The 16,397-nt window shown below is 43.1% G+C and overlaps 1 protein-coding gene across 3 annotated transcripts in view; it reads right to left on the bottom strand.

Annotated features, from left to right (window-relative positions):
• Camta (Calmodulin-binding transcription activator) overlaps positions 1–16,397 on the bottom strand; it is a 223,923-nt gene that overhangs the window by 167,712 nt on the left and 39,814 nt on the right. The window lies entirely within an intron of this gene.

The following is a 16,397-nucleotide window of genomic DNA, read 5'->3' as shown; positions in this document are numbered from 1 at the left end:
AGAACAACAAAAACGCTATGCACCAAACAGCCAGAGAAATGTGCCATGCAGTAACAAGCGCTTTATCACGCTGCTAATCAATATCTCATATGCAATACGTCTAATGTCTAACGAGTATCTAATTGGCATATTCGATGGAAAATTAAGCCAACAAAGAGCACGACGTCAATCAAAGGACGTATAGTAGATGTAGTAATCAACTTCAAATGGGTACATATTTTAATGGAAGGCCAACATGTGCTAGTGATATCTCAAAATAAGAAACAGTGATTTGGACAGAAAATCAAGCCATAGTATGAATGTGTGTGTGACCCGGTATATTATTGCTGTTTATGTTGAAAGCGAAAAAACACATACATCGTGGTGCATTAGCATTGCACGTATTTATAAGCTGGAGTATTCATCATTTCTGAGAGTACCTTTACGTAGCTGGCGAAGTCGTACATGGAAAAGAAAAGGAACGTGGCTGTTCAACGTTGCAATTCTATCCTATAATGATGATAAGAAATTGGTTTTCACAATGTATATATCTTATAGTAAGGTATACTTTTCTTTTCACGACTAACTGGAAAGTATTGTGTCTAAGTAACTTTTATAACAATTATTGAAGTACGTAAATACCAGCTTTTTGTTGAACAGCGGCCGTTTAACATGGCGTTTTTCCCTTTCGTCTTCGCATCTCCTCACGGGACGCGCTGACTAAATTGATATTCTCAGCATATTAGCGGGAGTCTGTCTGCTGCCGGTTGGCTTATTCACCGAGCTTAAAATGAAGTGTTTCTACCACGGATCTCACTGACCTTGCATTTAAGCTAATTCCAACTGCCGGACAAAGTGTTCGGGGTTGGAGCATGTTTGGGACTACTTTGTCGGTTGTTTGACTTACTGCAGCCTTTACAGAGCAACTCCACAGGTAGACGTTTGTAAACTACGAAGATCACCACCTGAAGGCGACCAGCAGTGAGGTCCTGAACGCCCAGTTTCCCTCTCTTACTCTTTCGTACTCAGTTGCAGTGACTTTTTGCTTCCCTTTACTACGTGACTCTTCACGTTCAACGAGTTAATGTAACTTTCACTTAGAGTTAGTCTAGGTTAGCGAGTTCGAAGAGCTGTGGGGAAATTCGGTAGACGAAACTACTCGTCTTGGCCCCAGCTTCGGGAAGTTGAAACACTTGAGCCTTTGGCGAACGACAACTCGAATGATAGGACGCGCGTTAAAGCGAGAGGGAGTGAGAAGAGACGACGCAAAAACAAGATGGTGACGGTGCTGCAGCAGACGCCCAACCGCTGTTCCACAAATTAGTGTAACAGTCAATGTCTGCACTGTTTCTACCCGTCTACTGTCGTTGTATCTACAATGCAGTCTTTCCAAGCAAGAATAAAAATGCGATAACTAATGATTCACTCCACTGGCGGTGAACGAACGCGTCCGGAATAGTGTCGGCTTGGCTGGAGAAGCGCTCTAATGAAGGGGCAAGGAGTGGTAACCCATTTTCAGCGACTCCGTTCAGGGTCGCTTAAGGGGGGGTTGTTTTTGTCTGTTCAGGGGAAAGTCTACTGACGCAGAAGGACGCAGAAGGGGGAGTCCATCAAACTGGACTATCCTTCGGGAACAACTTTGAAGTCCTGCGGTCCCTCCTTTTTGAGCAGCTTTCAGCAGGGCCAAAGAGCATTTACTCGATTGGGGAGCCAGGTTGCTCTTCCAGTATAGCGCATTTCCCCTGCACGCACAAGGTTTGGGCTTGAGATGGAGCGTCTAGTATGCGTCTAGGACACGTCTCGACGTCCAAGAATTTTCCTACGTGTTCAAATGTTTTCTCTATTTGCCTGAGCACTTGGTTTTGAAAGGTTAGTAAAGACGGCGTAAAAGAATGTTATCTAAATGGTTAAGGATTGGATATAGTAGAATGCGTAGGAAAACGACGCGTATTTCATTGGGCTCATTGTGATCATGATCTTTACAGAAGCACACCGCTGACCATGGCACATGATTATCTGCAATACCAACGTGTCTAGTAAAAGTACAGAAGGAAGATCCTTCTGTTCTGTGTTATTCCTTGAGGAATAACAGTCATAGCTTAGAGGCATAGAGGAACCGTCATAGCAGGACCGCTTCCTAATGACGTTTTCCTTCCATGTGATAGAGGACTAGGTAACGTGTTTGCTTATTAGGTCCGAATGCGGGCACAGACACGTTCTGTTGTGAGTCAGCCGTTTGAAGCAACACCTAAAGGTTTAAGTACCGTGCGTAAAATTCAAACATGCATTCATATTTACTTTCAGTGATACGTAAGTTATAATCGCCGTTCTCATGTTATCATCAACAGCGAATCCCCACTCCACCTTCACAGGTCCGGCCTCGACAGCTGCTATAGCCAGGTGCACTAGCCGCATAAGCTTTGCTTTACCGGCCTACTGGCCAGGATTTGCACTGCGGTGAGGCGGTGGCCTATACTGTACCCTAGTCTGGTAAGAGATGCGTTGATCCCTGTCATTAATTAATTCTCCTGAAACTAGTTATCGTGCCAGGAATAAGCTGACACCAGCCAGCCTCTGTGTGGCAAGTCAACTCCTGACCAAGCCATTACCTCTGTGAGCTCTGCCGCATCCACTAACTATACGTTGTCGAACGCTGTGGTGGGCTTAACTGTTAAAACGAGAATGTCGTTACTATATGTAGGGGAAATACGTGTGTCTGGCATTTCGAAATGATGGAACCTAAGGATCACTAGAAGTTCAGTCGTCTCCCCCCCCATCAATGCGCATCTGCAGTTGCAACGCGATCTTTCTGATGATTATAACAGTGACAATGAATCGCTGGTCCAAGGGGTATGACATTGTGATCGAACAAACAAGCAAAAAATCATATGAATATTGGTCGCCCGACGGCGTAAATTATCAGAAAATTTTTGCTGGGAACTGACAACCTAATATATAAACACAGTTCTTGTAAGACAGTTCGTTGCTTCATGTACAGGTTAGCGCTTAAGGGAGCTTTTTTTTTTTTCTTTAATTCAGCTCGTTTTAACTCAAGAATTGTTTTAACTTAGCTCGCTTTGCTTATATATATATATATATATATATCGCAAAGGATAGCGAAGGCTGGCAGAAGACTGAGATTCAGTACTTCCGCTTTGCCAGCATAATACTTCCTTATGTTATATGTAGCTAACGTATTTTTTCTGTTGATTCGAAGCTCACGACAAAGGAACCAGGGTACACTTATAGACTCAGAAAAGTCTTTGATCAAAGGATGATGATAGTTGCTGCGTAGGGTTGTCCGTAGTGCTTCTGTGAATAGTTCAAATAATCGGCAATAGATTTGAAGAAATCAAGCAAGGCGAAACCGGTGAATGCATTGCAAAAGGCTATTGGCAGTGGAGGCAATTGTAATCCCAGAAGGCTCCCACAACCATAAACATTTTTTTCTTGATTTACACGCGTTATGTAGTATGTGCCCCCGCCCCAAGCCATAAAACGGATAGGGGCATTTTAACTAACGAAGGTTTAGCACGAAATGTGCTGAGGTGTGCTGCACCTATTACAAGCGTGTGGTTGGATTAACTGGCGTTTATCATATTGGCCGAACAGTACTGCTAAGCACACCGACGTAACCGCGGCTTTCGTTTTATTGAACGTCTACAGAGTGCCCCACCTCTATAGACGCATGCTGTATACAACGACGGAAAATAGCCGCTACTACCGTTGTGTCTGCTGGCTTCGCCGTTTAGCAACTAGTCTATCTCGTATGCCTGAGCAGAAACCACTGGCGTGCAGAGCGTCCTAAGGAAGAGGACTGCTAATAGTTGATCAATATGCGAGCAGCGCCGTCGCCGCAGGCGCCATCCATTCACCGTTTTCTGCCTCGCCTTGTGGTTGCCTAGCAGTTTAAACTCATCGACCCTACCGACGGGACACGATGCGATGTGGTGCAGTGAAATGCTTCGTTCCACGGCACCAGCAAGAAGATGCGGAAAAAGGCATGGAGGAAGAGGGCAAGGAAGTTGAACGAATACCTTCCTTCAGCGTCAGTTGGATCCCGACGGTCAGGATCCGCTGATTTTAGTTTAACATGACAAGAAACAGCAGTAATAGCAACAGGAGAGAGCTAAAGACTTCGACGAAACGTTTACTAAACCACATCTTAAGTCTAAGTCGTTCAACCTCTGCCATTACGCTATAGCCGCGTTCATTTTGTTAGTCAACCTAGTTTTTCAATTCGATGTCGGCCTCAGCCTTTCCAGTTGATAAATTGTGGAAGTAACACTGAAACGGTAAGCCACCGAAGGGAAAGAAAAACGCCTTGAAATCGCCTACCGAGTGCTGTTTTTTTTTCAAAAATATGATGAAGGACATTAAATAGATGTGAAAGGAAAGAACTCGCAGATATATCAAATTATATATACTTCATTTACTGTCCGTTTTCCGTTATTTTTAGTAGACGTGGAGCTTTTTATGGCGGGTGATACAAATTAATGTGAATTAGCCATGTGTTAATGCATTATGGTACTGTTGTATCAAATGTAATCTAGACCGAACGATAAGGCCTAGTTATGAAGCGTTCAGTGATGGAGAACGCGGATGGAATTTAAAGCTCAAACTAAGGAATAAGAGTCTGAAAGGTGGAAAATCTCACTTTTCTACGTATATCTAAGTTAAATAAAATTTGTTTAAAAAGGCTGTCTAGAAAATAGCGGCACATTCTGCCTTTTTAAAAATCTCATGTAATAGAGTTTGTTATTGTACTGATACAGTATAATCCTTTTAGATAATCCCCACCATACGTATTCCTTTCTCGAGATTCAATACTCGGGCGGAAAGCCACCACGATTGGTAATCACGAGTTGCGGGATCTAATGTAATCATAGGATTATGCGGTATATATCTATCTGGGACTAACAGCGAATATACTAAAATGGGGTTATTGCGCAACAATTTTCATCTTCAAACAGTCTCTCCCTTTGCTCTCAGACTGCCGTGCTACTGCCTCAAATGGTTTTCTCTATGATGAATTTTGCAGAAAAGTGCTTGATTGGTAAGGTTGTATTAGAATGATAGATTCCATGCACATTAAAAGACAAAGAATACTTCTAAATTTTTTATTTCCCAGGTAGACGCTGTAGTAATATTCTTTCCACACTTCCCTATATATTTTGTTCAGTTTGCCAACGGTGTAGCGTATAGTAATTTTTCATTAAACGAAAACTTATACTATCTACGGTACCGCGAATAACGCTTATGATACGGTATACCTTGTGTTTATCTCGAACGTACCTATGTATAATATGGAAGACGACATAATTTCTTACGTGCAATGCTTATGTGCAAAAAGGCCTCTTGATAGCTTGAGGCCCTTCATTTTACGCCTGTATATTATATATATATATATATTTATATACCTTAATTTGATGTTTTTATTTCGTCCACCCGCTAAAACCCTGTATCTCGCTTAAGGTTTGGTTGAACTTTATACGAGTGTATACACAGACTTTTCCTCACCCGACAGCTAGATGGCTCTCTTAGCTCGCAGTATATAAGACTAGTCTGTGCTCATTTGTGTAGCACAGAAAGAATCCTCTTTGTAAGCATATTGAATGCTCTCGCCATTGCCGCATTAACGTGCGCAAGTAAGGAGTCCCTTAATTCGCTGGTGCGGCATATGCTAGCGCGATGCCCGCGCCAGCGTCTTACGGCTTAAGTAGTTTTCGATACAGCGGATATGGCAATGGGTGCAGGGACCACTAATGTAAGCTCGCCCAGCTGTAGTATGTTAAAATAACGCCTCACTGCAGCGCGGGCGTAAGCAAATAAGTACAGCACACAAAGCATAAATAAAAAAAAAAAATAAATAAATCAGAATGAAGTCATGGTGGCGGACGCCCAACGCCATTCTGTACTAGTGATAAAGATGTCCTCTACCGCAGGCATTCGTGGAGAACTTACGTTTTAAACGTCCACTCGTGCATCTAGCTTACCCAACGAACAGTCGTGCCCCCACAAAATGGACCATTCCTTCGCACGATGTTGCTCCCGGGAGACAGAAAGCAAAGGCAATTATGATACAGGGGCAAACACGCTATAACCATACGCTTGCTCCTGTATTATTCCAATAAGCGCGAGCAGCAATTGCTGAGAACTACTGCATCTGTTGGTTAACGGACATTGTGCCAAGGTGCCCGGACAGCTCTAGGGGTGTAGGTGCTGTTTTTCTCCATTCTTTTTTACGCTACGCAGCTGGGTATCTGTAAAAAGAATCCTACCTATGTGGGTTTGTCGAACTGAGCTCGCAAGTTTGAATCTATGCTAGTTGTCTTAGTTGTAGTCAAAGGTGGTAACGGCGGCGGAAATGTAGGTACACATTCGCACTTCTAAACGAGGCGCGTTGACTACCCCCCCCCCCCCCCCCACCGTTGAGTAATTGAGCAATGCGCTGATACGACCAGGGTGGGTCTAGTCGATAAAAGGAATTAGCCGGGTGCCTCTAGGCATGAAACAGCGTTGCAAAAGAAGTATTCACTGTAAATTCTAGAAAAACAGGTGTCCAGCATTGGTGGAAACGGTTCAGCTAGGGTGTGACACGCGATACTGGAATGATAGAAACAAGCTTTTCGTTTTTGTTCGGGTAAACTCGCTCTGTTTGATACGTAAGGGTTCAAATACGTACACAAACATACAAGCTCTGACTACTATAAAAAGGTTTGCTCAAGCGCAGATTGTACTTTAGCTAGCTGGTTTTCGCTTCGTAAGGGCCTATATATCGTGCTTGAGATATTATGCGGCCGCTATACTGGCGACACATAACAGCGGAAGCAATGACAAAAACAGGAGTTTGACTAACTTAGAACCCCATGTATCCGTAGCCCTGGGCGCGCGGAGTGGATGCTGGGGTCTTTAGCATCTCCGATACTTCTCTCCAAATATCATGACATTCCCACTTGGATTTCGCCCGACCTACTTCATACGGCAAAGGCGAAGCGGTTTGCCTTCAAGAGCATTTCAAGTAGTCATTCGTGACTCTTGATATAGACATCTAGTGCTCATACCAAATACAATCATAATAAATCCACTACTACAACGGAAGCCACTCAGGTTTGCCCATATAAAGAGGCACGCATCTTAAAAACGAGGAACCGTCGCTGATCTACATAAATCATAGAAAGTTAACTAAAGATGACCATTGGCGGATAGCGGGAGAACTAAAGCCTCGAGCACCATTGAGGCAAAGTCTTTAGACGTGAAGCACCACGAAGCGCCGCAAAAGTGATGGCAATTGACTAAACAAGCTGCTTTCGATTTATCAGAAAACACGCCTTCAAGTAACACTAGATGTCAGTAGTAATCAGCAAGCCTACATAATTTCAAAATGAAACAGTATTGAGCCATGCGTTAATAAGTGTCGAAGCAGCTAAGGTGTGGGCGTTGGTCCAGACAGCCAAACTTAGCTGATCAGATAAGTTTAGTTGTCAATTCAAGAAGCAAACTGAGAATACTTTGTGGACAAAGTTATCTCGACAGGCACACAGCTAGACGTCCGATTTCAATACATGGAAACTTTTCGGCCAGCTGATCAATGCCGTACACAGGTCGGGTCGCCTAAATAAAGAAGTTTATTGGCAATAGATCAAAAGCTATTTAGAGTTGGCCTGGCGGAGATACGACAGATGAACTCACAATCGGCTTGACCTTCTCTTGCAGCGATCTCTGTAAAAGTAACCCTTTCGACTATACAACTACTGAGAAAGCGTGGGCTGGTATAAAATTGCTCTCATAGGCCACTTTTGTTCAAATGAAGAGGACGACTGCCGTACAAAAGGTACTTATCAGAAACGCTTCGTATGTTCTTCTTCATGACATAAATTCACTCATCTAGATTTCGTCGCTACTGTGAGTGTGAAGAGGAACCTGTACGCAGTAAACAGTATGGCCCGGTTGTTGGACAGGAATAAAATGTTCAGTCCGAAATATAGCAGAGGAGATGCTTTAAATCATATGCTTGCTTTATCGAGAGAGCGAGAGAGAACAATCCCAGGAAGCCATATATTCCACATAAACAAAAACAAATGAATTCAACTAGTGTGAGTATAGCTATCTACACACAATTACGCAAATAGTCGTCCGTGTACGGTTATACGACACTGTCAGCCTTCAATATGTTATTTGTTCCTTTAAGCTAATCTGGTGTAACGTCATACCGTTAATTGCGTGTTATTGTACTTAGCAGATGAATGTCTACGAACAACTCACTCTCCACTTTTCTGGTAGCCCGCGTTTGTCCTATTTAAACAACCAGAAAATATTCGTTTCGCCGAGAGCCGCTTGCTCGAGATAAGTCTGACCGCCAGAAACGTCGGTGTCATCGAAAAAAAGATACGGCGTGCCTATTGCCCCGGTTTCGTCATTCTTATGCCCCTGCAGAGACATCATGACTAAGCGTTTTTCTTGTAACCACTACAAAAAGCGGGTCCCGTGGGTTTTTCTGCTATTCTATAGCTAATCGTGTTTCGCCTTTTTGGCGCATCGAAAAAGGGCAAAGGGCGGAACAAGGGAGAATAGGCGGAGAGTATCGGAATTCAGGACTGACGCCGCAGCTAATACTAAACAATTTTAATGTGCAGATTATGGTATGAGATAAGCAGTTAACCCGCAGACGACGGTTTTGCCCGCTAGGGATAGCCGCATTGGTGGCGCTTGTACGCGGCGGTCTTAGCAACTACTGTTGCTGCAGCGACATTCGTAGCGCAGTGCAAAGGCTCAAGTAATGAACGAAGTGTTTCCAGTTTCGAGACGGTCTATAAGGAGAAATTGAAAAAGGTCGAACTAAGCCCAAAGCTAAAAAGAAAATCACTCCTGAGGTAAGCGGCTGAAATGCGAGGCGTAACGATGATACATGTAAAGAAGCTAAAAAAGAAAAAGAAGGAAAAATAGACAGAAAAAACGTTTCCTTTGTGGTTAGATCGGCTGGGATTAGCGTGGGAGTACACTTAGGAAACCTAACGTCGTTTCCGGCACGTGCAGTGAGTGATAGCTGACTGACTTTTTAATGAGACTCCTATCAACGTTCTTGATTAAAACTGCCATGAACTTAACAAAAAGAGGCGAGCGTTTCCTAAAGATACGTAGATATACTTCTGAGACACTTTAGGACATCATAAGTTATTTTTTTATTACGCCTTCACTTCTATAATATCTAAGTGTTCAGAGATCTAAGAGAGCCTAAGTTCTCAATCACGATATGCTTTGTATTACTATGGTATATAAAACTAAAAAAAAAAAAAAAAAAATGTTGTTTTATTATCTGCATCAAGCGGATCAGCATCCCAAACGACGCTTAGAGCTTTCGTCGCCTACCACAGCTTTCTGGAAAATCCATCAGTTAATAGGTATACACCATACTTAAATGGCTACTTCAGGGGAGGCTCTCTATATATATATATATATAAGTCGTAGTAAGATTCGCTCTCGACAGGCTGTCTCGTGGCCCATCTAGAAATCAGAGCATAACTATCCGCAGGGTTTAAGAGAAGATTTTGTAGGTCGACTCGTCTGACTTTGTGCGAATAAACGTTATATATATATCGTAAAGGCGTAGATAACCTATTTATCTTAAAATCTAGCTCGCTTCAATTAATTCGATACAAAATTTTGGCCGCCTAGGAACAAGTAGATGCTTTAAGGTCTAATGTGCTGAAAACCTTTCGTTGGCAACTGTAGATAGGGGCCAAAAGAATCGTCGATATCAGGGTATTTTAGAAATACGGTATTGAAATAATATAGCTATCGAACGATCGGATACAATAACTATGCAATACAAGAGGAACGAGACAAATGTGTGGTGAGCCTAAATCTTTTAGGGCATATAAAAATACTTCTTGATTAAGATGTCTTGCCAATATCTGTCAAATTTCCTCTTCGAGCAATGCTCGAACGAACGAACACAGTCGACCAGATTGGTCAGATCTGAGCTACGAATTCATAATGATATAATGAGCTTGGACGACATTTTCTTGATAGAGGATTCATATACTAGGTTACGTAGAACGTTGCTCCGACGAAGTAGTGTGAGTAACGACTCTTGGTTCAGGATGCATGCGTAGGGCAAGCTTTATTTTAGATTGCAAACAGGCCCAGCTTGTAGAAGCCTTTCATCCTGTATTTTAAACGTAAGGCAGGCCATATAGAAGTTGGCCTCAAACGTAATAGACATCTGAAGCTATGGCGTCCACAGACTAAACGAAAAAAGACTAAAACACGAATCTACAAGTCCAACTCGATACTATAACGTATAAAACAGAAAAGCTATGACAAAGTACTATACAGTTTCTACGTATAGAGCTAGGTCTTTTTTTCAATGTAATTCAATGTTTTTGCTTACCCTCGTTATCGTCAGCCGAAGGCTCAAAGCTATACGGGCAATCAAATTCGATACATTTGCGCAGTAATTGCATTTTATTTAAGAAGATTACCATTCAATTAATAATCCTTCACGGAACGCGTTGTGTAACTAACTTCTTACCGTTTATAAAAGACGGCTCATGTATTAGCAAATATAAAAGCGTAGTAATAGCCATCATTGTATAGTATTCTAGCCAGAATGCTAGTGTTTTTTGGGTTAGCAGATTTGGCCAGTTGCCCTATGGCTGCGGCTGGTCGCACTGATCTGTCCGATATTTTGCATTCCTACGAAATTTAACGACCCGAAGTGAGTCAAGACCTTGCCTATTGTGCCGAGGTACGCGCAAGCCGGCACTTAATAACGAAGAAATTCGTTTTTCGATTGTAAAGTAGCAATTTTCGAATGTTTTGTCACTACTGCCATCAGTTGCTGCAAGAGAGCGATGCCAATTTCAACACTGACCGTTTATCCACGCCTCGGAACAAATCGAACGCATACTCCTAGATAGCTTTCCCTTTCGGAATACTGCCGCGTCGCGTCGTTTCTGGCCACCAGGAGGCTCCACCGCCACCGCTCTCCAGTCTTTCCGCGTCTCCTTACTGGCCAGTTGAATCTCTAATTCTGTTGTAGATGTCATAGGGTTTTGCTAGTAGTCAGCTAGCAAAATAACGTCAGTGAAGAAAACTACTGCCCGGCGAGCTTCAGTATAACTTAGAATCATCACTCCCAGTTGAAGTACTGCCATCGGTCTCTGAATTATTCAGTGGACGAATGATCGGGTAGGGTGAATGTTGCTAACAAAAGTCACTATGCAGACAACGACCGATGAAGTTAATTGCGACATTTCTGTCATTTTCTATAATACATGTGTTCAAGTAAAAGTGGTACCGTTATCGAAGGTTTCCTATTTACTATATCATACGCTGTTACCAGTGGCTTCAATGAAACCTCTTAGCAGCACCTTGAATAATTACGCAAACGAAGAACACTATAGTAAGTTTACCTCAATGCCTCGCAACGAACATTGGCCAAAAATAAGTGACGAAACTTCATAGTTTGTTATTAAGGAGTATAATTTATTGCCATCTGTTTTACAGAAAGCTCCGTGTAAGCTCATTTAGCTGGATTTTTCTGTGTGCAGAATGAACTCGAGCCACCGAAGGTGTTGCATAGTAAAGAGGGACTGAATGAATACACGAAGATGACGAAGAACGGAGCAGCCTCCTCAAGTGTGTGCTGCAAGTTAGACGAGGAACAGGAAGACCTGTGAGAATCAGTGGTGATGTACGTACATGCGTTTTGTACAGCGACAATGTCACAGACGATGCTGACGACAACGAGATGGATAGATAAAACTGATATGCAAAGTGACGCAGGGGTAACAGGGCAGCAAGCCTGGCAGGTAGGGCGTCGCCTTGAATATCTCCTGCGTGCCGCTCGATTGTTCTCCTGCTTCAGAAAAGGAGCGGCACGAGCACGAGCGTACATAGCCTTACGTGGCGGTGTGGTAACATCAGAAATAATGTGAACAAAACTGTCATGCTTCTTCGTTGGCTCTGTGTGAATACATTATGCACCCATAATGATCAAACAAAATGTAGAGGTTAGGTTGAAAATCATGGAGGACGTTTGTGTAAATTGTGCGTAGCATTAGCGAACCATATAGCCGAGTCACGACCAGCTGTTGCGGTCAAAGATTCGCTGCACTTTCAAGTAACGTTGAGAGGAATACGCTTCTTAAATACGATACCTTTTTCAGTTCAGACACTATGGCACTATAAAAAAAGACCTCTGTCGCCTATATAGGCCGGCAAGTTGGTCGCTATGGCATTATAATACAGTCTTGTAGAAATAATAGGGAGGTATAACAAAGCGTTGCACCATTTAGTTCGCTTTATTTAAATTCTATGTATATTTCCTACTGTTTTAAGAAATATGGCCAAAAGATTTCTGCCTCACTGTCAAGGTCAGTCACCTAGACATAAAACACATTGTCTACGAACGAAATTCCCGCATCCAAACTATGTATACGCGGTTTTTTATGTGAAGACCGCCTTTCTAATGGTACGATCGCTGAAGAAGCATCCCGAAATTGCTGTGGAAGGAGAGATACTTATTAAGATTTGTGATGTATCGCTCGAGCCATCGCGCAAAATTCCTGTATTTAATTTTATTCTGTTTCGTTCATGGAGAGACATAGATAATTCGAAATGTGTTGATCTATTGCAAGCGAACTTGGCGGACGTTGAAGATGAACTACCTGCCACTATTCGACAAGTACCTCAGTTTTCTAGAGACTTGTGACTGAAAACCGGTTGAGTTCACTACAGGAGAAGGAAAGAAGATACCTGTAAATCTTGAAAGTTAACGCTTAGTAGTCAAGTTCTTGTCTTTCGAAGTTTACGGCGCTACGAGAATTCATCAAAGTTTGGTGAAGACATTAGGCAAAAAGGCCTTAAGCAAGAGCACAGTACGTGAATCGACCAAACCTTCGAAGAGCGAAGATTGACGTGCTGAAAGCCAGCGAAGGGGCGATCACATGTGGTACCCCAAAAATCGAGCAGGCTTTTCACAAAGTCAGAGCTTAGAGCCAAAGAGCTCCGTCAGCCAAAACTGGCATTTGTGTGACTCCAGGCCAATTGGAAATGCGTGTGGTATATTTCACGTACGATTTGTTTTTATCGTTCGAACTTTGATCAACAACAAACCCGCCTGGAGCATGTGGTCATCATAGACGACGCATGGCTCAGTCTCCATTGCCAGCTGAAGAAGGGCCAGGCCAGAGAATGGGGTTGCCCCACAGAGAAATAGAGTTCAGTGATAATTCCAAGTAGGTATGGACATAAGGCGATGTTAGTACTTGCAGGGGACATCAGGGGTGTCTACTTCTAAGAGATACACGCCGGAAATGAAACAATCAATGTAGCCCGTTATCTTGAGGTCCTCAAGAAATTCGTAGACCGTCCGCACGGCAACTGAAAGCACGCAGCCTGGTTACTTGACAACAACGCTCGACCTTATCTCCATGCTTCAATTACTTTCTGGGTTGAGTAAAAGAATGATTAACCTTGGCCTCAACGCGCGATTCAAGTTCATTCTAAAATGTCGTCATTTTAGCCTGAGTCGCGAAAAGGTTCACAATCTACAGCACCCGCCTGAAACAGTTGACTAGTAGAGCAATTACTGTCACCCTTGTTTATTCGATGGTAATTATGTTGTTGACCAGAGATTATTTTGAAGTGAACTTCAGATTTTCGTGCTTTTGTGACTATATATAGCATCATGGAAGGGCGACGGACTTTAGTAGCCAGAGGAGGAAAGCGATCGTGAAGTTTACCGAAGTATGGAACTTTTCAATTGACAATATCGTCCACATAATGAAACGTAAGGTACCTAAGCCCTCAAGAAGGATAGAAAACAACGATCGAGAATGGTGAATAGGCTAAACATTACTAGGGTTAGGCCGACTAGCAGCAGTGATCGCAGCCAGAAGTCGAAGACCAAATACTAACCTTAGAAAGTTCGTGTGCCTTCATTGCACATTTAGAATTCTTTTGTAGCGTTCACCATTGATCACAAATATTTAGTTCGGGTGTGAAGCTCAGCACAGGGTGAAATTTTGGCATGACCTTATTCTAATTGCCAGCGACCGACCAAATAGACTCATATAAATACATCCGTACTAGAACCTTATATACAGCTTATGGATCTATTAGAATTAGTAGAATTACATATATATAACGATTGTGAATTTGTTAAATGAACACGTGCATCCTATCTTTCTATTTTATATATATATATATATATATATATATATATATATATTGAAACGGACTGATATATATACCTAAAATTGTTTTTGAGTATTTAAGGCCTGGCGTAAAGCAGAGCCAGTCTTTCCCCACTAAAGACTACAGTCGGCCTGTTGCAGTTTGGTAACAGCATCGTGGAATGTACGAAATCGTGCGCGGTTTCGTGAAAGCCGTTTCGCCGTGTAAGGTGGACGGAGCGGAGAGCTTCAAGTTTGACCGTAGAGAAAAACTGGATCGAGGAGATACAGCATCGGATGGCCCAAGAACAATGGCCCGAGTACGAAGCAGTGGAGGTACCGCAGGGGAGCGGCGCTGGTATAGCACGATCGTTAAGTAGTAAGTCCGGATTGGCAAGGATTCAAAGGCAAGGCTGCGGATCGCTTTTTAGAAGAAGAGCCCGAGAAGTTTCAACTTCGTTAAGGGCTGTGAGGGAACATTTTTGAGTTCCGTGCAGGCCATTTAAGCATTGCTTGGTTACGTGGCCTACACGGATTTCGCTGTTAAGCCTGTCGCTTTTTCTAACTTTATCACAGTCGAATTCGTACGTGGAATTCATTTGTTTAGTCTGTCATTATTGGTCGGGAGAATTCCACAACCCAAAAAGGCTTGACTCTCGACCTTATAAAAATGTGTGGCAAGTGTCGGGGATAAAGTAACGGCATCTCGGAGCTCGGTGCTCTCAAAAGCGATCTTCAGTTAACGCATTAGCGTTGATCCAGGTTCCAGTTCGTGTGGTATCGTCCGTCTGCGAGGTGTATGTGTGTCATACAAGAACCTTCGTTGAGACGCCACGCTTGAGGCAGCATTAACTGTGTATCAAATAGCGAATTCTCGGTGGTCGCCTACGGAAAGCGTACTGAGATAAGGTTGGACTGTTGATCGTTTTATGCTTGTAGAGAGTAGGCGTGGTCACTCTGCAAGGTTGTGCAGGTTATGTCCCCAGCAGGTCGGGCCGTTTGCTCTCGATCTTTTATTTAGAAAAGTTTATCTAAACACCGCTCAGGCTATAAGCGACTTGAAGGCGTGACACTGTACGGCAAGGGGAATTCGACTTAGGTCTTAAGATACTTTTGCTAATTGCGACATTTGTCCACGGATCACCTGTATCAACGAGTGGGCCGCTTCGAACGCAGGCGAAACCAGCCATTAACAGCACTAAATGAGCGTAGATTAGGTAAGCACGAGTTCCATGAATCGCAATATTCAAAGATTTCTCGCCGAATCGTGTTAAAAGTGTCGGAGTCTCTCCAGGAAAGGCATCGCCGACAATTTAGAAAGTACGCAGCGGTTCCCACAAGAAATCTAGTTAAACAGCGTCACACGGAGCCGCTTGGACAGATGAGTGATCTAGCGAATTGCTCTCAAGCTAGGACAGTACTGCTGTAAGAAAAAACCGCGAGACGTGAGAATATGGTGGCCGCGAGATAAGGGCATCTCGCCCGGTCAAGTTAGCCAAGTAGAACGGACTAATTTAGATAGCTGATATTACAATGAATGATCTTAGAGTATTCAAAGCGAACAACTGGATAAAACCAATCTCGCCTGGCACCAGACAAGGCGGTAGTCGGCGCGTGGCAACATGTACGTACAATGTTACTGTAAATGAATAGACGTAAGTATCGACCAAGATGAAACTTACGTACCCGGCCGTACTTAATTAGTCGTTTTTTTTTATAAAAAAAAAAGCCAATGCCCTAGTAGGTCTGTTTTTGCCTTTTCCGTTAGTCAAATAAACATTTCTAGTAAATATGAGTTTTAAATGACTTGGAGTGTTCTTGGTTCACTGGGCAAAAAAGGGGTCCTTAAATCGTTTTTGGTTCACTGGGCAAAAAAGGGGTCTTTAGATCGTTCTTGGTTCACTGGGCAAAAAAGGGGTCCTTAGATCGTTCTTGGTTCACTGAGTAAAAAAGGGGTTGCGATTCCTTTCGGTGTCCTTCTGACTCGACCCGTCCGTCCCATCTCTTTAGATCATGTTCTACTCAACTCCGCTTGAAAAGATACAAGAAAATCCCTCTGTAACCAAAAAAAAATTCAACGTAGACCACTCTGTGTGGCAGGCTTTGGCCAGCCGTTCGACAAGCGGGTCAGCTATTCGTGATCCTGCACTCGGCCTGAACCCCTCGCTCGTTGAAAAATGAGATTTTGTCGGGTAAAAGGACTACCTCTCCTTTCAGCGGATCTTATGTGAAATC

Source organism: Varroa destructor, unplaced genomic scaffold, assembly GCF_002443255.2.
Source record: "Varroa destructor unplaced genomic scaffold, Vdes_3.0 BEIS01000006.1, whole genome shotgun sequence".
In the NCBI taxonomy this organism is placed as follows: Eukaryota; Metazoa; Arthropoda; class Arachnida; order Mesostigmata; family Varroidae; genus Varroa; species Varroa destructor.
This window is presented reverse-complemented; position numbering and strand designations above follow the sequence as displayed.